At 46.1% G+C, this 24,311-nt stretch overlaps 1 long non-coding RNA gene across 1 annotated transcript; it reads right to left on the reverse strand.

Annotated features, from left to right (window-relative positions):
* Positions 1 to 6,321: 6,321 nt before the first annotated feature.
* LOC135816231 (uncharacterized) lies at positions 6,322 to 14,044 on the reverse strand. The gene is made up of 4 exons (XR_010553360.1): positions 13,948 to 14,044; positions 12,637 to 12,777; positions 11,783 to 12,030; positions 6,322 to 7,768 (listed from the first exon to the last, which is right to left on the reverse strand). It is a non-coding gene; the product is annotated as an uncharacterized LOC135816231 (long non-coding RNA).
* Between the last annotated feature and the right edge of the window lie 10,267 nt (positions 14,045 to 24,311).

The raw sequence follows: 24,311 nt of genomic DNA on the forward strand, positions 1-24,311 counted from the left end.
GTGGTGGTGGTACGTCATAAGAAGGATGGTGTTCCTGCCTGATGGTTGACTTGTGAACAAGATCGACATTGTTTGAATTCGTTGTGGACTTTGTCTTTGCTATTTTCGTTCTGTCTATTCTCTCACGTTTCTTCTCTCTCTCATATCTTCTGTAGAACTTCTTTCCAGTCTGTCTCTCTGCTCTTCTCTCTGCTCTTCATCTCAAGAACTTTTCTCTTTTCCATTTCTTCGTTCTTGTACTTCTCTAAACTTCTCTACTCTTTTTTTTAGTCTTTCTTCTTTTTTATTATTTATTCGTAGAAAGGCAATGGACATATGGGTACGAGTTAAGAGTAACTCTCCATCACTGTAACCAGCTGGGTACTATATACACTTTATTTATTTATTATTTTATCGTCTCCACTTCATGGCACATAGTAATACATAGCCAATACAAGAAAGGGAGGGTGAGTCCAACCACTTGTTTAGTTTCTTTTTGAGAGTTTTCAGTTTTCAGTTTTTGTTGTTTGTGAATACAGTCAATACACTTTATACAGTCTTCAAGCGAGCAGAAGTTTTCGATATGTGGTCGTGACTTGGGTTGTCCGTATTGCCCTGAACAGATGGAGTTAGTCACCAGCATCATAGATCAGGTGAGTAAGCACCGGGATGGATGGTACGCTTTCCAACGGCCATGAGAGTTGGAAAGCTTGTGTCTTTGTGGGTAACTTGAACATTTGGGGCTCATGTAAAATCGCACTGATTTTGGGATTTCCCTGCGACTTTTTGCTTCAGCAAAAATGTTGTGCTTAAGGAGGCTCCAACCTTCTGCGCTGCGCAGCCGGTCTGGCGCTCTGTTTTTTGCAGGCAAAAGTCTTGTTTTTGCCGATAAGTGCGAAAAGTTGGGAAATTCCCATCTCAACTTACTAAAATTTGAACTCCGCGATCGACAGTCTTATCAGAGAATATTGTTTCATTCTTCACCTGTAGTCTTCCCTGGGCCCCATCGAGGTTCCTGTTGTTTTTTCCTCCGTTGTGTCAGTGGGTATCAGGGCATGTTTTCAAAAGCATCGCTGGTGTGAGCAAGAAGTTGACTTTACAGCTCGATTTCTCGAGATCCTGAATAATTTTGCTTGACGAAAAAATGAACAAGGAGAACGGAGCCAAGCGTCTCGATGGCTGTGTAACACCAGGGACCAAAACCTACTGTAAGCGCGTTTTGGAGAGAGAGACTGAAGTGGGTGCACAGACTCTGGTAAGTGGATCCACTTCTAATTCTCAAGTGGCGAAATATATTCCTACGCTGAAAACATTGCAGTCTTGAGTGAGTGGTAAATCGTTGGTGAGCTACTGCTCAGTGACTTGGGCTATTTACGAAAGCTGTGACCTGTCAGCTGCCAACGTCGCCAGCAGTAAGTCATCACCTGCGTCCACTTGAATAAAATACAGCACTGAAAATTGAGTATGTTGTTTTGCAGTACTATTCTCTATTGTCAGAGTGTGAAGTATTTTGTAAATGTTGTGTTGTACAGCACCAGTGATTTGAAAATATTCCTACACTACTCGCACCAGTTCTATTATGATGAATGCATGCACCTCTACCCATAAGCACTATGTGCATGCACATACGCAGGCACGCGTGTGAGCCTAAATGTTGTTTGTGTGTGCGCGCGCGCGCGCGCAGTGCATGTTGTGTGTGCGCGCGCACGCGTGCACAAGTGCATGGACAGCAGAATATGGTAACTAAGCTCAAGAGCATGCATTTTGCATGTGGGTGTATGCTATTGCGAGTGCGCGTATATGACGTACGTGTATTTGTGTGTGCAAGGGGTACTTGTTTGTGAGCATGTGCATGTAAGCGTACATGTATGTATCAATGTGTGCAATGCGCATGCACCCACATACACTTGTGGTTGTTCCATGTTATTGGGAATAGTGTATGATTATACCTAATGGGTGCTACACTGATTACTAGCAGTCGTTCATTGCCAATATTGAGTTGAACCTGCATCTACATTGTACATGTACTACAAACATGAAACTGCCCCCCCCCCCCCCCAGAATATAATAATAATTGTTATCCTCCTCAAGCTCTTTGCCTGTTGCTTTATGAGAAATACTAGGAGTGAACTATTGCAAGAGTTGTGATGCAAAGCTGGTCTGAACTGTGCTCAGGGTCAGTAGGCCTTGGCCTGGATCATGAATAACGTTGTGCATGGATCATGCCGATATCCAGATCAAGGGCTAAAAAGCCCAGGAACCATGGCCTCATCTAGTCTCCATGTATACTATAACAGTCTGGGGGACCATTCAATGCTTTTGACACAAAAAATTGGAGTAATACGACAAGGAATGCATAGAATGATCACCTTACCTGAAAAATAGCAATTCCAAGAATGGTGGAAAATCGGCCAATTTTCGGTCCTATTTTTATTTTTGGAGGTCTAAAATGCACGGTAACCCCCCTAAAATTATATATTTCTAGTTTCTATGAAGTATGAGGATCCCAAAAATAAAATAAAAAGGGCATGTCCATGAAGAAAATATGAAGCTGTGCACCCAATTGTACTTTGCGGACGGGCATTTCTGCGAAGTTCATTTTTGTACCAAAATTACTATTTTTCTGAGTAGTCAATGCTGATTGCCAGATTTTCTTGCTCAAATGCTTCACTGTGATGTGTGAAAGGACTTGCAATCACAAAGAGAAGCCAGACAACTGGTAAATCTGAAATATGACCCCAAAACAAGCAAATTTAGGCTGAAATCGATAAATACACCCACCCCTAGAAATACACCTCAAACAGCCTTATCTCCGCGGAAACACCCCCTGAATTTTTTTGTGGAGTAACATGGGATGATATAGAGCACACTCATCCACAAAAAGGAGAGGGTTTATGAAGAAAAAAAATCACCCCCAAAGGGTTGGAGCCTCCTTAACCGCATTCCTGTCACTTCGCAGTGGCTTTTCGTTGGTGCAGTTTGTATCCCACCCTCCCACTCCTGACTTCTGGGTGTGTGTTTATCAATAATCTTATTGGCTTTCTTATTGGCCATGTGACTGTGGCTGTTACGACTGCTTTTCTTTTGTAGTTAAAAAACGTAGGGGTGGTGTGTGCGTCGCGGGCCTTTGTATGGTTACGTACAGCTTCAGATTGTATGGCTAGTGCCAGGGGAGTTGCATGGGAAGAATACTACTGTGTTGTGATTGAACTGAAGCTGGATGATGACCGTGTGGTGAGTGTGTGGGGTTTTCAAGATACCGTCCTGCTGCAGGGATGTCGGTCCTTTAGCTTGGACGGGTGTTGTTACATTCATTGTAACATCTTGTCGTTTTCTGTGGGCTTTGCTGTGCGACTGGCAGCAGTGTATCTTGTGCTTATTTTTTCTTATCTCTATGCATACAATTATTTAAAAAATTAAAAAAATCAGGAAGAGGATAATATAATAATAATATTCGCGGGATCCGCGTCGGCATCGCTTGACTGTTCAGAAACACACAAACTAGCCTTCGCATCCGCAGGCCACCACTATGCCTGTTCACCTTAGTGGCAAATGCAGACCTCACAAGTGAGCCAGGGGAGAGGAGGTTAGTCTCTCAAGTTGAGTCTCAACCAATCGGGCGTGTAACGGCCCATAAGTTGAACTTGATAACCCTGTAAACTGCATCCTTGTTATTCTCACTCTCACTCTAAGGGCTAAGGGCCTGGTCAGACTGCGGCAAAATCGAAATAATCCTAGGATTATAAGCCGAATCTCCATAGTAACTTGCCGCCAGAGCGGCAAAAGCGAGAGTTGACGCTCCAAAAAAAAAGCAAGAACGGACCACGCTTTTCCGCTCCAAACAGGATTTGACGCTGATACGCCATTGACGCTGATAATCACTGATTTTTTCATCTCGATATCGAGGAGCTAATTGGCCACGGACAACAACAAAACTCATAAGGATGGTTGCAAGGATTGCACTGAAGGTGTTGGCGTCTTGGCGATCCCCAAGGTGAAGGAATTTGACGTCGTTCGTGGAGATTACCACTTGACGCTCGAAATGAAGTTTGAATTTTCACTCTCCCCACATGTGTAGTGTGATCGCGATTCAAATTCTGGACGCTGTTCTGTTTTCGTCAGGCAAGAGTACATGAAAACCGGGTTTTCATGTACTCTTGCGTCAGGCAACCAAAATTTGCCGCAGTCTGACCAGGCCCTTAGGGCCTGGTCAGACTGCGGCAAATTTTGGTTGCCTGACGAAAACAGAACAGCGTCCAGAATTTGAATCGCGATCACACTACACATGTGGGGAGAGTGAAAATTCAAACTTCATTTCGAGCGTCAAGTGGTAATCTCCACGAACGACGTCAAATTCCTTCACCTTGGGGATCGCCAACACCTTCAGTGCAATCCTTGCAACCATCCTTATGAGTTTTGTTGTTGTCCGTGGCCAATTAGCTCTTCGATATCGAGATGAAAAAATCAGTGATTATCAGCGTCAATGGCGTATCAGCGTCAAATCCTGTTTGGAGCGGAAAAGCGTGGTCCGTTCTTGCTTTTTTTTTGGAGCGTCAACTCTCGCTTTTGCCGCTCTGGCGGCAAGTTACTATGGAGATTCGGATTATAATCCTAGGATTATTTCGATTTTGCCGCAGTCTGACCAGGCCCTTAGCAACGCGAAAGTTCGAAAGAAAATTCGAGTCTGGGAATGAGTACAGAAACAAAGGTCGAAACTTCGAAAACTTGGACGCGAAGTTGCAGTGATTTGCGAAAGTAAGGCTGTGTTTACATGAAGCGTTTCAACCCGGGTTGAGTTCGACCCGGGTCAGATTTCAACCCGCCATGTGCACAAAGTGAATGGCGCGTTTACATGACGCATTGCGCTTGACCCGGGTTGAAATCTCGCCCCGGGTTGATTTCAACCCTCCCCCCAAGGGGAGGGTTGAAATCAACCCGGGTCAAGAAAATCGTACAAACGTACTTCTGTGCGTATCTCGCGCCAGGTTTGAACAGCGCTGCAGATGCAAATTTCGCGCGAAAGGATTCACGTGACTATACGGAACTGTAGAAGTGAACTTTTGGCGGCATATCAGTATTTGACCCGGGTCAACTGTCTTCATGTAAACGCTCACCTCTTTTGTCTATCGTACAGACTTTCAACCCGGGCTGAACTCGACCCGGGTTGAAATTTCTCATGTAAACACAGCCTAACTTTCTCTTTTCTCGGTACGCATTTCACTACAGGGAGTAGTAATTTTACAGCCCCCTGCTTGAGACTGAACTGCATATACCATGTATACGGTACGGTACTATAAGATTCAAATAGCTTCGAGAAAAAGTCGTTTCGCATTGCTAAACCTCACAAGTTTTCTTTTTCGAAATAGATTTTCGCGAAATATCGCCACCACCAAAAGTTCGAATTTTCGCATTGCTATTAAAACGTCCCTAATAATATTATTCGCGGGACCCGCGTCGGCATCGCTTGAATGTTCAGAAACACACAAACTAGCCTTCGCACCCGCAGGCCACCACTATGCCTGTTCACCTTAGTGGCGAATGCAGACCTCACAAGTGAGTCAGGGGAGAGGAGGTTAGTCTCTCAACCAATCGGGCGTGTAACGGCCCATAACCCTGTAAACTGCATCCTTGTTATTCTCACTCCGAGCTGTGAGTACCCAGTTGACCGCGCAGTTCAGCACGCGTAATAAGTCTTTTTACACGCTCCCTGCTACCAGCGCGGGTCTTGAACTCGGGACCTCATGATTCGCAGGCAGGCCTGCTAACCAATCGGCCATATGCGTTGGTTCTGAGGATCTAATATCAATAAATAAAGCCATTGCCGAGCCACCGTGCTCACAGCAGAGACTTCTGTGTGTGTTATTGTCGTGAAAGTGGACCACAAAGACACACTGAGTATGCATATGCACACTATGCACACTATGCACAAGCCAACGGTCACTTGCAACCACGTCTTCTTTGCTATTGCAGAGGTGACTCAGCAGTACTAGAACCTTGTGCATGCGTGTCTATGTGCGTGCGTCTGGCTTTGTGTTTATGTGTTGTCTTAATTGTTGGTGTGTGTGCGTGTGCGTGTGTGTGTGTGTGTGTGTGTGTGTGTGTGTGTGTGTGTGTGTGTGTGTGTTCAATGCAGGAGCTCTGGAAGCTGCAGGTGAGAGGTCAGCTAACAACAGACATACATCTGGCACGGGATGCGTTACCAGTCTGTCAAGTATGGTTCTAGCCACGGTTCATCGGTTACAGCCCCCAACTCCACTCAGGTACATACCCATCCTCCTGAATGCCAAATACGGTTGTGTAAACAGGCACGTACCACACTCACTAGCACACTGGTCACCATGGTGACGGGTGATATTATTTTACAGATTACCTCGCAGATAGGCAGCAGCATGGCTAGATCATAGAATGCAGCGGCAAGTGGAGCATGAGTAACAGCACTATCACTAGACATGACTATAGTATGTTAGTCTCAGAGCACAGAAGTAGTTTCTCTGTGCTGCGCTGAGGAGTTCACAAAGAACGAAACAGCATGCTGTCCGCAGATTGAGTAAGTAGTACATGTATTTCAGTAAGTAGTTAAAACATTCCTGTTCTCAAATAATAATATTACGATTCAAGCTGCGGTGCGGACTCTGCTCACCCAGAAAAGTATGATTCATGCTCAACTAAACACCTAGAACCACAAAAACTTGAAATTTAATCTTAGTTATGTTGATAAGAGGATATCCCGAATGCCTTTACTTCTCCTTACAGTATCAGTTTCATCAAGTGCATGCTGTGATGGACGCACATGCCAACTACATTTATATTCTATCAAAGAAGTACTTTGTGAAATTAATAATTTGTTTTGTACCTGGCTAGGACTACATATAGCGAAAGGATAAAAATGTGATCAAGGATACTACTAGTGAAGCTCAGGCTCTAGCGTAAAAGGCGTTCGCAATCCTGCATTCATTTGAGGACGGTTATGAAGTCCTCCCCTTGCTGCTATTGTTGATAGGCTGTTTGTCACACACTAAGAATGCATCCAGTGTGAAGCGCTAGCGTAATGCACTACACATCCAGTATGAAGCGTTAGCATTTTGAACTACATGTATCCAGTATGAGGAGGCACTAGCTGAATGACTAGTTGTAACAGTGAACACTGACGCTATCAACATAACCTTAACGTTAGTCACTGTCGCCTGAAGAATGTGAAGGAGGTGTTGCATATGTATGTGTCTGTTGTCCCAGGAGTGGTGTTTTTAATTGCCTTCTTACTTGACGGAGTTCATGCCGATCCCCTCTATCCTCCATGGACACCCTTGAACTATTTGTTCCGACATTTTTCGATGACAGATGCTCTCTTTTAGAATCCACATCAACACTCATTGACAGAAATTCATCCCTTGATCCAGCATCTGCTGTCATCCCATTGGCTGGTGGTTTGCCTTTACGGCGCCAAGACGTACGCCGAGACTTTGAACTCCTACGCAGGCTGTGACTTGTAGAGTTGCCGCCACCATTGCTGCCAGCGCCACTGTTGCCAGTACCACTGTTGATGTGTGTGGGTGTGTTATCAGATCTTTGTGCAGCTGAATCTGGGTCATCACTGTCGGGTAGCCTGGCGATAGCGCTTGCGCGTACAGCTGCATATGGACCAGTGACGTCACTTGCTGCATGCAACTTGCGTAGCACAGGTCTAGCATAGCCAAGTGAAGCACTATCTCGAGAAACTACGCCGCCGGCTGTATCAGAGTCACCATCTATTTCATCCAACAGACCTTGTTTAGCTTTGTTCTTCTGTTTCCTAAATAAACCAGAAAAAGGACACCAACAGATGACGCAATGTCTAGTGCATTTTCAGTGGCTCAATATGCGAATAGAACATTGGGTAGCCAAGAGTCTTCCACATCGAAAATCAAACAAACTAGTGGGGTTTTCAGCTCCTCCACCGGCACCGCCAATGCACATGCAAAGAGGAGCGAGCAGAGCTGCATCCATTTCAGCCAAAACAGGATGTTCCCTATAGCAGCCCATGGCCCACATGCCACGATGAAGCCATGTTCTACGCTCAACCAAATGCAAAGTGCAGGCAAAATACACACCGCTTGGGGAGTGTAAAAATTACGACTCCCGAATGTCCTCGATTGCGACACACGTTTCGTCCCTGCTGGACTCATCAGGCAATCTTCTTCTTTGGATGTATTCGGCCGCAGCTTGACAAGAAAGATTGCTGAAAACTCCAAAGCAGAAGTAATAATAATATTTGTGGGATCCGCGTCAGCATCGCTTGAATGTTCAGAAACACACAGACTAGCCTTCACATCCGCAGACCACCACTATGCCTGTTCACCTTAGTGGCGAATGCAGACCTCACAAGTGAGTCAGGGGAGAGGAGATGAGTCTCTCAACCAATCGGGCGTGTAATGGCCCATAACCCTGTAAACTGCATCCTTGTTATCCTCACTCCGAGTCGTGAGTACCCAGTTGACCGTGGGTGTCGGCGCAGTTCACCACGCGTAAAAAGTCTTTTCCACGCTCCCTGCTACCAGCGCGGATCTCGAACCCGGGACCTCATGATTTGCAGGCAGGCCTGCAAACCAATCACTCATATGCAATATATGTATTACTAGCAGAGTGCTAGTGAAGAAATGGTGGTAAATACGCAGGGCCGGCACCACAGGTGTGGCCGGTACGGCCATGGACGTACCAATTTCCCAAAAAGTCTGTCCACGTGGAACGTCCAAAAACCGGGGAGAAAAAGTTTTGATGTAGGATTTTGTACAAGGAGTCGTAAAAAACGGACTACACTGTCATCAGGAACATTCTCCGTACAGTGAACTATCATAGATGCACAGTCTGAAACTAGTGTGTTCTGCATTGGAACATCAGACTTGCAAGTTGTACCCAGGGGCTAGGAGATGCACCGAAATGCACCCAGAGTGCAGGATTTGCTTTCTAAATTACTAAAAATATTTGGGGGAGGATCCAGACCCCCTTCAACAGGGCACTCGGCCGAACCGCTCCGTGGGAGCTGCCTCCGGCCCTGATACCATCCTGCCAACACAATGCTCTCCAAGTGACAACTGAGTTCTGGCAAAGGCAAAGAGGATAGCCATTGGCGGACTATGCTCGGCCAATCGTCAAATTATGCTTTTGATTATACCACAATTATGCCAACAAATATGCTGAATTATGCTGAATTATGCTCGGTTCCACTATGTATTCACGCTGTACATAGAGGATTGAGAAACCACGCATACACACACGGCCATGCCCTAAGCACAATGTTTGTCTAAACCGAAAGATTATGCCGACCCCACACGTTGGAATCCGTATATTATGCCGGAGCATAATTTTTTGACGAAATCCCAAGATTATGCCAAATATTATGCCGGCATAATCCGCCAAGGGCTATGACAAGGAGTCGTAACTGGGGTATTAAAAAAAAAACATCTGCTGGCTTTCTGACAAAGCTGTATTATGCCCTAAACATAATGTTTTGTCTAAACCGAAAGATTACGCCGACCTTACACGTTGGAATCCGTATATTATGCCGGAGCATAAGTTTTTGACGAAATCCCAAGATTATGCCAAATATTATGGCGTCATAATCCGCCAAGGGCTAAAAGAGGATCACCCGAGTGCGTCTGGCGCCTGGCCATATGTCACTATTTGAGCCAAGTTGAGTCAGTGTAGTGTAGTATTACCTATGCGTGTGATGTGTGTACAGTCAAACCATACACTGTATAGTGTATAGTGATAATAACAAGCCATGTATCGACAGGGCACCCGGTGAAAACTGATGGCAACGGCAAGAGAAGGAATGCTCTTTTCCAGAACTTTGCAGTTTGCAGCTTAGAGAGCGTTATGCGGGCAGATGTGTATTAACCGCCATTATCCACATGTGGTTTCACTGTCATATCGCCATTGTTTTGCCTTTGTGTGGTGCATTCTGCCCCTGCTTGGACATAGAGCTCTATTAGCAGCAAGGACCCTACACCAGTATCGTCATGTGTGTTACACTGCCATATCACCACGTGTGTTACACTGCCATATCACCACGTGTGGTTTTACCGCCATATCACCATGTGTGGTTATATTGCTACAACAGTTGCTCGGCATACTCTTCTTCTGGTTGCGATGATTTTCTTCTCCTGGATCCCTAATCATTATTTCCTGTTTAATTTAAAGGGGAAGTCCGGTGAAAAATTTAAATTTCACAGTCCGTAGAGTTCGGGGCGCTGAGTCGAATGGTCTTTGTCCGAGGAGGCTGCGGCTTATGGTTCGTCAGATACGCCCAATCGAACATGTGCGAATTTGAGCGCGCATCACCCAGATCCAGGTGATGACGTCACAGCGTGCAGCCAGGTAGCCACACCATCTAGGTGTGTACAAAAATGGCCATATTCGGAGCGCGTTCGATTGGGGAACCGTTTATCGCAGCTTCTTCGGACCAAGACCATTCGATTCAGTGTTACAAACACTACGTACCCTGTGATTTTCAGCTCGGTAAACCTGGAGGTTATACCGTATTTTAGCCGTTTCCGAGTTGGACTTTTCCGTTAGCCTAGCCCGTCTACCTGGTCTACATGGTCTATGCGCTCTGCGCGCGCTGCGTGCATGCAGTGCGTGCAGTGTGTTATCTAGCTGTAGACTGTAGTGTAGTAGTACTAGTAGTGCAGTCAACAAACTCATGTCACATCTGACACAACAACAACAAGTCACAAGACTCAGAAAACTAGTCAACACACGGACTTGTCATGTACATGTACTACACTCGTATCAGTCGTATTGACTATTGTACAGTCATGTAGTCAGAGAACGTGCGTTTCTCCTTGCCGGTGCCGGTGATTGTGCTTTGAGAAAGAAAATTTTAGTTTTCCGCACCCGCGGCGCCTCATTATTTTATGCTACAGCGATGAGTGCACAACCGTGACAAGTGACAAAACAGCGACCAGCTCTCGGACCTAGAACTTTCAGATTCTATAGCGTTGCGAGCGAAGAGTCGTGCCCGTGGTTCAAAGAGCCTGCACTGTTCTCCAATTGAGTAGTCCGAAATATTCCCAGTTCGCACCAAAACATCACCATGTGGCAGGCTACTGGAGTCTAAGCGAATCAAATCGGTATGGAACAACATTTAGAGCACTCGCATCACTCTTCTCCATTTTGGCGACCCTGCTCTCCAGCGATCTGATAATTACATCAGCCTCGTCTGCAATAGCTGCTGCTTCTTCATCAGTCGGAAACTCAGTAGCGCTCACTCTTGACCGGCCCGCGCGGCCATTTCTTCAGCTGACTACCGAGGTTCTCAGCCCCAGACCGAACTCATGAAGGTCAGCCATGGCTGCATCCTCACTCTCGCAAGGAGTTACATGTCTTCGGGGTCGCTTGCACCACCTAATATCAGTCGCCAAATCATTTGAAATAACACTGACACTATTGCTTTCACGCACTCCTTTTGACCTAGCTGCACGCTATGACGTTGCAGAGGGTGTGGCGCGGCCGCATGACGTCATGGCGCAGCCCCCGAAACTCAGTTTTTCAAACGGAAATATCTCGAGAACGCTTTGTCGGAGACACGTGGGACCAACACCATTCGACTCAGCGGCCGAAACTCTACCGACCCTGAAATTTAAATTTTTCACCGGACTTCCCGTCCATTACAACATCCATTGAAAGAAACCAGGGAAATCCCCTTTTGATGCACTCTCTAGCCGGTGTGTTTAGTCAAGGCCGATCATTGACCCCCCCCCCCCCCCCACACACACACACACTACTCCCTATCCCTGACATGTGGTGTTGTTAAGGACAAACTTACTTCCATTGCTTAAAGGAAGACCAGAGTGTCAGAGAGATATATATCAGCATGTAGGCCACGGGAAGGAGGATAAACGTGATGAAGACAGCTGTCGGTGTGTTTCTCTCATCTTGTTGAATAGTCAGTGATCCAACGAGTGCAAGATCAAGCAGTGCCAGAGCTTCCGCTACATTAGCTAAACGTTCAATATAGGGTTGCGTGTAGAGATGTATTGTCAATAGAAACAGTGCGGCCAATTCCAGTGACACCTGTGCAAATATAACCATGCATGTACATGATTGGACATGCATGTACATGTATCCACACATGCACACACACATGCACACACATGCACATGCACACACACATGCACACACACACACACACACACACACACACACACACTCAGACTCAGACTCATACGTACATGTATATGTACGTGGATTATGGGAAGGCAACGAAAAATGCACAGATCAGTCAACAACCGCTCGTGCATGAAATAGAAGGTACATCATTTTTAGTTACAGGTTCTACAGAGAGCGGAGTCCTCCGGTTCGATAGAGTGCTCAATGCGGAAGCAGAGCAGTAACACACGAGTCACAGAAAACCATCAGTTGTCTGAAGATTGCTATATGGCATGAAACTTTAAGTTACGACAATCAAGACGCGTGGTTTTCTGCGACTCGTGTAGTTACAGGTTCTACTATATACTCTGTGACTTACCACTCTTATCTACTGTATATTGTGTGACTTACCACTCTTATCTACTGTATATTGTGTGACTTACCACTCTTATCTACTGTATATTGTGTGACTTGCCACTCTTATCTACTGTATATTGTGTGACTTGCCACTCTGTATATTCTGTGACTTACCACTCTGATTTTGTAGTCAGTGATGAATATGAAGAGAAGAGAGACAAAGAGGCGCCGTAGAAGGTCAACAGAAAACCACCATGCTTTCCTTGGTTGAAAGCCATGGCCCAGAATCAAGACATCTTGGAATGGACGCAACCTCTGCATAGTGGCAGACAGGACACCAGCATTCCTTCATGAAAACACCCCGCTAACTGTGAGTTGAAACCCCTCTTCCTCTATGTTCATTTAACCGTGACAGTCATAACACTTTCAAGCACAGTGTAACATACACATGGACATATTGTATACTGTCACAACTTAATGTATATGGTCATAGACCATTCACAAATAATTGATCCCTGGTCCTTTTCAAGTCCCATTACCATGATCTACCACTGAGAAGTTTCTTTGGGGACATTCACGAACATTGATTTATTTTATTTCACTTCAACACAGAAGGTTCAATACAACTGATATAATACTGCAAGTTTCTACTTCCATAGCACAATTACTTCTAATCAACATGGAGCATAGCCAGCAATCACATGTCAAAATCAACATAATTTTGCGAATCGACCTTTTTTTCCCGCATCACTTTTCAACGAGGTCAAAGCAAAGTCGGCCGAATGAAGCCTAGTGGAAGAGAATCAACCTGTCCACTTCAACATCACGATGCTGACATAGGTACGAGACGAAACAACTCATGATTTATCTTTACCTGACCAAGCCTAACTCTACATAAGCAAATCATAATCAGGCCAAGTGATCTCGCTGGCCAGGATGACAAGGACGGCAAGAATGGCACTGTCTGCTAGCTGCGCCCACCACGCACATCATGCCTCCACACCTGACCAGCCGCTCGACACAACCAACAAACACACCGTCAAGCAGGTATTCACTGACAGCCGCAGCTGCCAACAACTCCGGCAGGTGCCTCTTCATGGCCGCTATTGGACTCATATTGATGGCATCCTGAACACACAGCTTTTGTTTTCGTCTTTCAGGTCTCAGAATCCGCAGCCCGAAACAGCAGAAGGCTTCCTTATTGCGTGCCGAGATCAGGTAATTGCCACCAGAAAGACAATTCGTTCAGAAAGTGGTGGACATCAGGTCACGAATTGCCACCAGAAAGACAATGTGCCATATTCACAACGAGGCAGGATGACACGGACCTGTGTCATGTACGCGGTGCGCTGGCTTTTAACACAGGTAAGGCCCACTTGCGGGAATGACGCTGATTGCTCGTTTCCTAGACGACAAGACTGACCAAGCCGCCTAACACTCAAGTTAAACTGGATAAGAGAAAGAAGATTTTAAACATCCACTTACTGTTGGTGCCTTTCCAATTGCTACAAGAAATGTAATAATTGGTACTGGCAACACCAAGAATGCAAGGATGAGGATGGCAATGATGCCAAAGATGAGATGCTTTTCTTGGCAGCATTTAATTGTCCCATCCAGGAAGAACACCTGAGTCTGCATAGTTAATCAGAAAATCACAACACAACACAACACAACACATCACAGTACATCACATCACATTCTCGAAACAACACAACACCATAAAACACCACACACGACATCACATCACATCACATCACATCACAACACAACACAACACAACAGTCAACACATCACAACACAACACAACACAGTAACATTAAAGTACAGACAGCACTGTGCAATGTAATTCAGTACAGCACGGCACGGCATAGCAGAGCAGGAGTGGATACATTCCAACAAGAGTACATAACCTCCCAGAGTGTCCAACGCCTGATCCAGCTCTGCATAGGGTCTTGGTCGAGCGTAATCGGATCTTTGCGTCATAATACCGTACACATCTGAGGGGAACCCGGGGAGTCGCGGGTACTCTCGGATCAAAAACAACGGTGCCCTGCGTCGAGACCGGCCTTGCGCTGGTGTGGAATGTACGCATGACATCAGAAGATCCGACTACGCTCGACCAAGACCTTAAGCAGAGCTGGATCAGGCGTTGCACACTCTGGAGGGTTATAGTCCATCAGCCAGTGGTGCCAAAGTGAGTCTCCTGTTGCACTTAAAAATCGAACACCTGGAACTGACATCAATCGACAGCAAAAGCATCACTGAATCCGACCTGCCTACTTTCCCTGGCGAAACTCTTGCACTCCTTTTGCAGTGCGCCTTAGAAGTTCGACAAATTTCTTCTTCTTCATCAGCCATTACGAGGTTTTCCATCCGTTTTATTAGGACATCCAATGCGTCTTCAGTGAAAAACGTGGAGTTTTGTCAACGTTTGGTGTGGTTTTCCGTGGCGATCGACCTAAAATCGCGAAATAAATCGCCGTCAATTTGAGCAGAGGTGAGTAGGCTTGGAGCACGTACAGATTCAAATAATTGTAGCGACCTCGCTGCATGACGTCAGCTCCCTCACCAGATATGCGCATGCGCATGACACATTTCTTCCTCTTTGCTCTAAAATAAACAACAACAACTAGACAAAGTTGCCCTCTCCTCGGAGTTGTAATTTATTAGGCCCCAGGGTGGTATGTCCCGGGATTCATCTGTCTCCCCCGTGAACAGATACGACCTCTGCCATCCTGGGTGCCTAAATTGGTGACCCCGACGTGATGCATCTCTTTTCGCTTTCTGCATTTTTCTCCTCTGTTTCGGCCATTGTTAGCCTCGTTAACAAACATTGGGTACGCCACATGCAGCGCTCTTTCTATTTCCTTGTTTTTTTCTCTGTCGTTCTCTGCGCTCCGCTTGTTCTCTGGTGGGGGAGTACTGTAGCGACCTCGCTGCATGACGTCAGCTCCCTCACCAGATATGCGCATGCGCATGACACATTTCTTCCTCTTTGCTCTAAAATAAACAACAACAACTAGACAAAGTTGCCCTCTCCTCGGAGTTGTAATTTATTAGGCCCCAGGGTGGTATGTCCCGGGATTCATCTGTCTCCCCCGTGAACAGATACGACCTCTGCCATCCTGGGTGCCTAAATAATATGCGTACATGCGCACCGGGAAGAAGATGAAGATGCTCGCCATTTTCAAACAACTAATAATATATTCAAAAAACAGTACGAGTCGAAATAGTGGTTGCGACTTCGGCGATGAGTTGAAGGTTCGATGGACTTCTCGGGTGCTCTGGATGGCAGTCGTGAGTCAGTCAAGTGTCAAGTCAAGTCGGCGGAATAGCGCGAGCTCCAGTGTGGGAGCAAACTCATTCCTTTTTCAAAAAACTACATGACTGTTGTACTGCAATTGTTGTAGTAACTTGTTTGCAACTACAATGGTATCAATAGGGAGGTTTCGCTCTACGTAATTACGTATGAAAATCCGTATGTCGTACGCGCCGGGGAGCGAGGGCAACTTTCATACGTAAATCTCTCTACGGATTTCCGTAGGAAAGCTCTTTCCTACCAGTCGATGCGCCAGAGCGAAAAAAAGCCCTTTTTTATTATCCCGGTCAGCTCATTTTGTACAGAGGTGAAGATGACGATTCCGTGAAGAAGTAATGGCTGACGTTGTCGAACATTCAGACCCACTGGAGGCGTTCCACAGCCTGGAGCCCGCCGATAAGGAATTCGATGTGACTTGAGTAAGTACTAAAGTGATCCGTAATATTTTTGGGGTCAGCTATTGAGCCATTGGGAAGTTTCGTGTTGTCGTTTTCTTACAGTACAGTCGTAGAAATTTCCTCCCTCCTTTGGTGTTCAGCCAGTAATGGACTCCATCAAATCTTACACAATATCCGAGATAGCAGAAAGATAGTCCTAACCAACCTGTGTAAGGATTTAGTCATGTCTATGTCCAGACCTACTGCTAACTCAAATGGCACGAAATGAAAGAATTTTTTTGTGATACGTGCAAAATTGACAAAAAAGGTATTTCATCACAACTATGTTCTAATATACCACAGGTTACACCAGTAGCTTACCTATATGTCAATAGATGGATTGTGTTCCCGGTATTCTCGCGTTTCCAGTGGAAGTATTGTCTTTCTGATGTTTCCATGTCCAATTAAGCTTAGAAAATGTGTGTATTTTGTGTATTTCATGCCAGAATTTGGTAGTGTATTCCAGGTTTCCATTCAATATTCCAGAAGTCTAGTAAAAAAATTGCACAGAAGCTCCATTCGTGCAGGCATTGGTTCATTCTTGGTCCGAGTCATTGCTGGATTCTTGCTCTTCATTATCTTTGCATGAATCACTGGAGCTGTCGCATTCTTCCCTGTCTTGACGTGTGTTTTCTGGATTCTGCAGGTCCTGCCCAGCCGGATTACTTGTCAATGGAGAAGCATTAGAGCTTTCAGAGGTATTGTTGCAAGTATGGCATTTGCACCCGGGCCCACATGGCTGATTTGCCTTTCTGCACTTGCATTGTTTGGTCTTGCAGCCAGACTTACACCCACAGCCTTTTGTTAGGCCTGCAACACGCTGGCTGACTGTTGCTAGATGTTCGTCAGTGTCCCACACCACGGCCAAGTTATTGGTTGTTGACCATCCATGATCTTGAAGAGGTGGGTAGATTATAGTACACTTTGTGGCTTGATTCCAAACAGCGATAACCCACAGGCATCGTTTCCAGTGCAGTTCCAGTGCAGTTGTAGATGGCACAGCATCATCTTCGGTATCTGTCCTTTGCCAAACAGTATCTCGTATGGCTTGGAGCCAGATGACATGATGCTCCATGTCCGTGACTGACGGGTTGCCTTTCTGTTTATATAGTCCATGCGGACCATTCGCATCGAAACCTGCGTTGTGCTTTTTGAAATACGCTGCTCCAACCAGACGGCAGAAGGCCAATAATGAGCAACTATCCATTGTGAGACTACCTGCAGCATCGCTGCCACCAGTGATGAAACTGGCATATTGCAGGAACGTTTTCAGGAACGTGGTCTTGCCGAGCCCACAGAAAAAGGAGATGTAATCACACCCGGTTGACACGTACATGGCTTGAACTGCTGCAAGTCGCAGTGACTCTGGGACCTTTGCAAGATCGGGATCATTTATGATGGACTCCGTGAACTTGCAAAGGTCCAAATAGCGATGCTGTGCTGAGCCTAGTACGCTCAGCTCCACAAAGACCCTCCGAGTTGCTTCATTATTTTCCGGCCGAGTCATGCCGACGTGATACGTGTCGGTATCCGGGCTGAACACCAGAACATTTTCGAAAATCCTGGCATGCAGCCATACCCGGGAATCTGCTTCCTCCGCATTCGACTGCAGATTTGGTAGTATGTATGCCTGGCTGGTGGTTGCCTGCACGCCAATGGCAGCATTAGGCCTGTTGCAGTGTCCACCTGCTGTGACAAACCACTGGAAATCAGTTACCATGGCATTCCTGGAAAGTGCCAAGCAGGCACTGCATAGAAACTCGATTAGAGATTTCTTGCACTCTCTGCAGGCCAAAAACTTGCGCCATCCATTTGGTAGGTGTGTTGCGTTCGTAATGTTCACAACGTGCTCATGGCACTCTTCCGTTTCGACACACCCATCTCTGCTTGCCCGCAGTAGGTCTTTCGGGCTAGGACCAGCGACATTCGGGGAGTCGAATACAAAGTGGATGCTTCCAACCTTCCGCATAAACCATGGTGCTACCCATCGATGCACAAGAAAGGCCGCGTAGTCACCGAAGGTCCGCTGTGATGCTAGTGGTGAAGTGTTTATGAGAAACATTGCATCGTAGATTACCACAGAAGTTGGCTTGCAGAAGTCCTGTGGTAGAGCATTGCTGACAATACCATCCCACCGTTCTTCGTACACCTTTGTGATTGTGCTCTTGACACCTTTTCTAGGAGTGATGCCGTCCTCTGTCAGTGCGCGTGGCGCGAGTAACAATTGTTCTCCAACACCACTTGCGTACTGCCCTTGAAACTGTGACCATGCCAGTCTGCGTTTTAAACAAGTAGTCACCAATTTGTGATCCCTCTCTTTCTGGCTGATAGGTCGTTTTCGTTTGGTAGCCGGCGCGAAGGTTCGAAGGCGCTGCTGTCTACGAGGAGGTGCTGACATAGGTACGTGCATTATTCGAGACTTCACATATGCCGTCAGTTCCGTTGTACCTGTTTCATAGAATGACAGCATGTCTACGCGCTGCTCATTGGTTGCCACTATTCCAGTAAAGATGTTTTGGAGACCTCGGTTGTTACTTGTGATGTTGAACACGCCAGCCTTTTGGACTAATGCCATTATTGCCTCAACATTTTCCTTTCGAATCCTGTCCTTTGTGCTGTCCGTTCTGCTAGGCTCTGTGGTGGGTTCATCCTCATCTGCTGCAAAGCGTAATTGCTCTTGGAAGTTGCTCAGCATGTGCGCACGGTGTGGTAGGTAGAATGTCATGCGGTCCACGTATGCAGAGTCTGTCTTTACCATTGCCATTTTCATGTCTCTATTTATACACATCTCGTGTGCTTCATCAAAAGCCACTGAGTTGAAATAGGACCCTGTCAAGCTCACAGAAAAGCCACCACGACGTAAAGGCTCCAGGATAGTACTGGGCATTGAAGCCAAGTGAGCCAGATGCTGGGGCACAAGGCGAAGGTAGTTGGTTCTGTCCAAGCTATGGAACATGGGTGCCACGAGTTTCAGAGCCATTATCCGCATATCCCAGTTGCCAGTCCGAATTGCCACCCAAAGTGATATATAGCTCGGCGCATCACGGTAGTAGAAATTTCGCCAGAAGAGCCACAGATCATCATCCTGACTTTCTGCAAATTCCTTTACTTCCTGAAAAGTCCCGGATTTGGTGTTGCCATTTGCCATTGCATATGCCGTCTGGATTTCTCTTCCAATGGCTTCATGCGTCAGCAAGAGGAATTCGTGGCATTTACGAAAGTTTGAACAGCGTTCTAGAGATGTCAGTCCTTCACCCTTGTAGCCCATGGCCTTTGCCATCGATTTCAAACCAGCATCCCAGTATACCTTCAGTAGGCAAGGCTGTATGGCTTTCAGGGTGTGCCAGTCGCCAGGAAAGGGCACAAGCCATGCAAGCTCACTGCCATATTCATTCTGCAACTTCAGCAACAAGTCATAGGTCTTTCCATCACCCACAACCAGAAGCCATTGTAGCTGTTTGCCTATTCCATACGTAACATACAGCTGGTCCAATACCAATTTGATAGTCTCTTTGCTGTCTGCCGGTTTGTCCAACAAACCGAGGTAAACAACATTGGCCACCTCTGGGCTGCAGAGATCTTGCCGGTCCTTCAAGTGAGTTCTCAAGTCACTCTTGCCATCCGTGCTTGTATGTATCTCATGTAGATCCGTTCTCAGTGTATTGAATAGCTCTTCATCTTTCTCAGTGGGTAGGAAGTGTTCCATTGTTGCGTGTGTCTGATCATACCAAAGATCGCATGCAGCTGCGGTTTCTTCTCTGGCCTCTGCACCAACAGGCTGGGTGATTTCTGCTTCTGTGTCAACCATTGGTTCTGTGTCGTCCACTTGTTTCTGCAGTGTGTCGGACAGTGCATCTGCTGTAGCTTGTCGTCCTGACTGCTCGTTGACAGATTCCGTAGTCCCACTAAAGTTAGTAGTACCTTCTGTGTCTTCCTGCCATAGTGTGATTTCGTCGCAAATACATATGTCGGCCAGTTGGTCAGTTTCATTTCCCACTTCATTTATTGGCGTTGTGTGACTGGAACCTGGCTGTTCATGCAGTGTTCTACTTCGACGCCGCTTCGTCTTAGTTTCCTCGCCAGTGCTTGTCGTGGTAGGCACATGGCAGACAAATGGCTGTGAAACTCCGACTGTAGCATTTGCATCAAGTGGACTGATGTCACCACTCAATGGCAGTGGGTTCACATGCTGGACCGATGTGCCATGTAACCCTCTGCTAGCATCCTGGCAATACATACGTTTCCAGGGCGCCTCTTTGTCGATATTGTCCACAGACACCACACTCAGCTTGTCTAGTTGTAGGTTCTGAATGCCATTCTCTTTTGCTATTTCCACCATTGTCATCCTGTATCTATTGTAGGTGTCACGGCCCGCCGTTATTCCCAGCTGAGAAAAGATCCCTGCAAGTGTACTTGACTGGCTGTATGTGTCTAACACGTCTGCAAGCACCAACTGAAGCGGGTAAGTGCAAGCTGGATGACTTATGTGAAGGACTGTCGACACTACTTGCAGGCAGCGCAGGTACTTTGTGTGTGAAGCTTTATCCTGGGGATCGAATGAGGGTGAGCTGGAATTGTCACCATACAACATTGTCCACACCCATGACCATAGGTTGGTGTCGATAGTCTGACAGACCGACAGCAAATCCAACTTCCTTAGTTCCTCGGAACTCTGGTACTCTCGTCCAGCGTATGTACTTGCCTGCTCTAAGACAATTTGGTGGATAACTCGGGCAGCTGTGCCTATGGACGCCCCACTTACATCGTGTGTGTTTGGGTTGCATTCGTCCTCTGGGGCTGTGTGCAGGCACCGGGATCGCTCCCTGGACAGCGCTTGGTGCAGAGCTTGGGTGGTGTCACAGCCGGTTCGCATGAGCATGATGCCACCCTTCTTGGCTTTGGGGTGTACAATTTGAATGTGTGCTCCTAGCTCTTCCTGGATCAGTAACAGCAGAGATTTGCTTGTTTTCGTTGGGGGAACGTCATGTGTCTGGTATAGATGAATGTAGTATTCATACCATTTAACAAATAGCGTTGCTCCATTGTGTAACAGTTCATCTGCTACTCCGGCAATCACTTCACATTCTGCCTGGCATTGAACTGCTTTGTCCTGTGTTTTGTTTTCGGTTGCTGCAGATTGTTTGAAGCGTGCAATCATTACCCGGAGCTGATGGTCTGTGGTGTGACTGCCTTCCTCTTCAACCATCATAAGCTGCTTGAAGTAGCAGCTTCGACAAAATGTGTCTGTGTCTCTGATTCTTATCCCTTTATCGACTCGGAGGAGATGCTCAACAACCATATAATTTGGACACTTCCGTTTAGCCTCGTAATTGCGGAAATGCTTTCTACACCAGCCACAGCGCTCTTCTTCCCCCATACCTTCTTTTGCTTGTTCAGAATCGTCTTCTGTGTTACATTCTTTCATTTCCGTTACATCTTTTCCCTTTTTTTGTTTGTTAACATTTCGACGGAATGCCTTTATGCATCTCCAACAGATACAGGCAGTGTGGTCTAATGTGGATACGACTGGATAGGTTTCCAATGCCCATGGTGTATTCTTGATGTATTCCCAGTCATCGAGAACACATGGGTGGGTAAACCGCTTACCGGGCGGCTCGCATCCGCAGCAGATACACTCGGGCCCACATGGAGATTGTGGGTGGATATTTAGTGCATTAGGGTGGCGTCCCACTGAGGCTTTCGTGTTGTCGTCCATGCCCAGGGCATGATACGTGCCCTGAGCATGAAAAGACAACGAAATTAGGCAGATTTTGTAAATGCTCCTCTGCAGCCCGTTTCCGCAGTGACACACATTGTGGCTGTTCTTGATCCAATAGTACACTATGTTTGCTGCCACAGACACGTGCCAGTATTGTCCGGTTCCACTGCTAACTCAAATGGCACGAAATGACAGGCTTCTCCTTACTTTTCAATGGCTGAAGCCTTTCTTCTTACAAACCCTCCCGTCGCGCGGACGTTTTGGCAAAATCAGGACTGTCGCTCATGCAATTACTGGGGCATACTTATATTATCTACGGAAAACGTGCAACGATACCTCTAACTACTTTTCATCTTGAGAAAATTGGCATTGACTGCCTGACTGTCGATAAAAAATACGTCTCCAAAATGCAGCTGTTTGCATTTGAATTTTCCCGCGCTTCGGCTTTTGGGATAATAAAACTACCTCTAAACGTCGACTTTTCGCAAAACGGCGCATCGCCTGCTACGTTGGGTCCTCCGTAGGACTTTTTGAAATATTTTTTCGCATTTTCCGCATTTGTCCATGGCAACATTCAAGCCGCGCGAAACACAAGGTACACACACCGTACACCACATGCAAAATATAATGGAAAACGCGGTTTCGGTTCACGGTGCATGCGGTGGGCGCATGCAGCCAACGCGTCTCCAAAGCAACAACGCATGTTTAGCAGTTGTGGAGAAATCACGTAGAGCGAAACCCAACAGCTCTGATTTTTACGTATGAAAATTCCGTGCAGTTCATACGTTATTTTCATACGTAATTCCGTAGAGCGAAACCTCCCTAATATAGAATCTCAACGTTGCAACTACGAAGTAGATTAGGCCTTGACAGATTATGCTAGCATAATTTTTCGCATAATTCCTACCAAAATCGAATAATCGCATAATTCGAGGCAAATTGCATACGAACCGCATAAAACTGGAATAATCCGCCTGTTCGCATCAAATTCCATACAGTTGTACATGTTCTACAAGTACAAGTACAAGTAGATGCACCAGGAAGTCGTAGGTTTACGACTCCCTTGATAACATGTCCAGTCCACGACAATCAGTTGCGGTCGTAGCTAGGTCGGACGGTGCTTTGACGCCGTTGAACTTTTGCTACTACAGTACAACGCCCTCTACAAAAAAATTCCCCTGTTATTTTGCACAGAACCATTATACATTAGCAGCATATGTGAGCATACTGCAGCATAATAATGATAACTTTTAGCATAAAAATAGCATAATTCTGCAATTTTTTCAGCAATGCGAAAAGCATAATTTCACGAAAATACTAGCATAATCTGTCAAGGCCTAAAGTAGATAGTAGTACAACTGTAACTGCACTACTACCTGGTTGCAACAAGCTCAAAGCAGCCTTGCCTTTATTTCAACTGTTTACTGTCAGCACCCAGAGCCATGGCGTTTGCTAGTTGGTCGTAATGGAGAAGAGAACTGCAGGGCACTCACTCGATGTACAACATCCATTGCCGCAGATTCCTTACTTTTAGCTCTCCAGTTCCTTATTTTTCCAGGGATCAGGACATTCCATTCCATTCAGGGTGGAAGCGTAGATCACTTTTGCCAAACAGTAAAAACTACGCTTCAAACCTACTTGACATGACTCGGGGTGCATACTTCGGAAACCCAAAGGTGGATGATGTTCAATACTAGCTCATTGTAATCTTCCTGAAGGTATGTATTCGGATGCTCAATTAAATAGAACAGTGAAAGAGATGTGTAATGGAACAACACTCTACAAGTAGGCGAACAACAATTTTATTGTAATTTGAATCCAGGCACACGTGTAATACGGAATCTGCAATGGTTTATACAGAAAATCTTCTCGATTTGCAAGAATTTCCCCGTAATTCACAAAAATCAAAAGTTCACTCCTGAAACGCGCATGGCACTGATTGGAGATTGGGTTTAGGTCACAACAATGGCTGTCGATGAAATGCCAAAAAAGGTCACTTTGTCGGCTTCCCCCTGCAGAGCGTGCAAGTCGTTTACTCTTTTTCTTTGCGGATTCGGTGTGCAGGGTACCTAAACTCCCCATTGGGGCCAAAATCAAGTATTCGATTTCTTAGTGCAACAGGGTGCTTGAATTTGACGACTTCTGAGTTCTTGGCTGATGGACTATTATGTACTCTTGATTCCAAGTATCCATTTCTGTATCTCAATTTTCAAAGCCGTTATAGCTCACCGAAAATTCAAAAGGGTCTCCCCTAGCTAGGTCTACCCTATTCGTGAATTCCCCTTTCTTTTCCTCCTGCTCCACGTGGCTCCAACTGCCTCCCAGTGTTAGACAAGCTCCAGATATCAGTGCCCAAATTCCATACCCTCGTCAG

Source organism: Sycon ciliatum, chromosome 4 (genome assembly GCF_964019385.1).
Source record: "Sycon ciliatum chromosome 4, ocSycCili1.1, whole genome shotgun sequence".
Classification (NCBI taxonomy): Eukaryota; Metazoa; Porifera; class Calcarea; order Leucosolenida; family Sycettidae; genus Sycon; species Sycon ciliatum.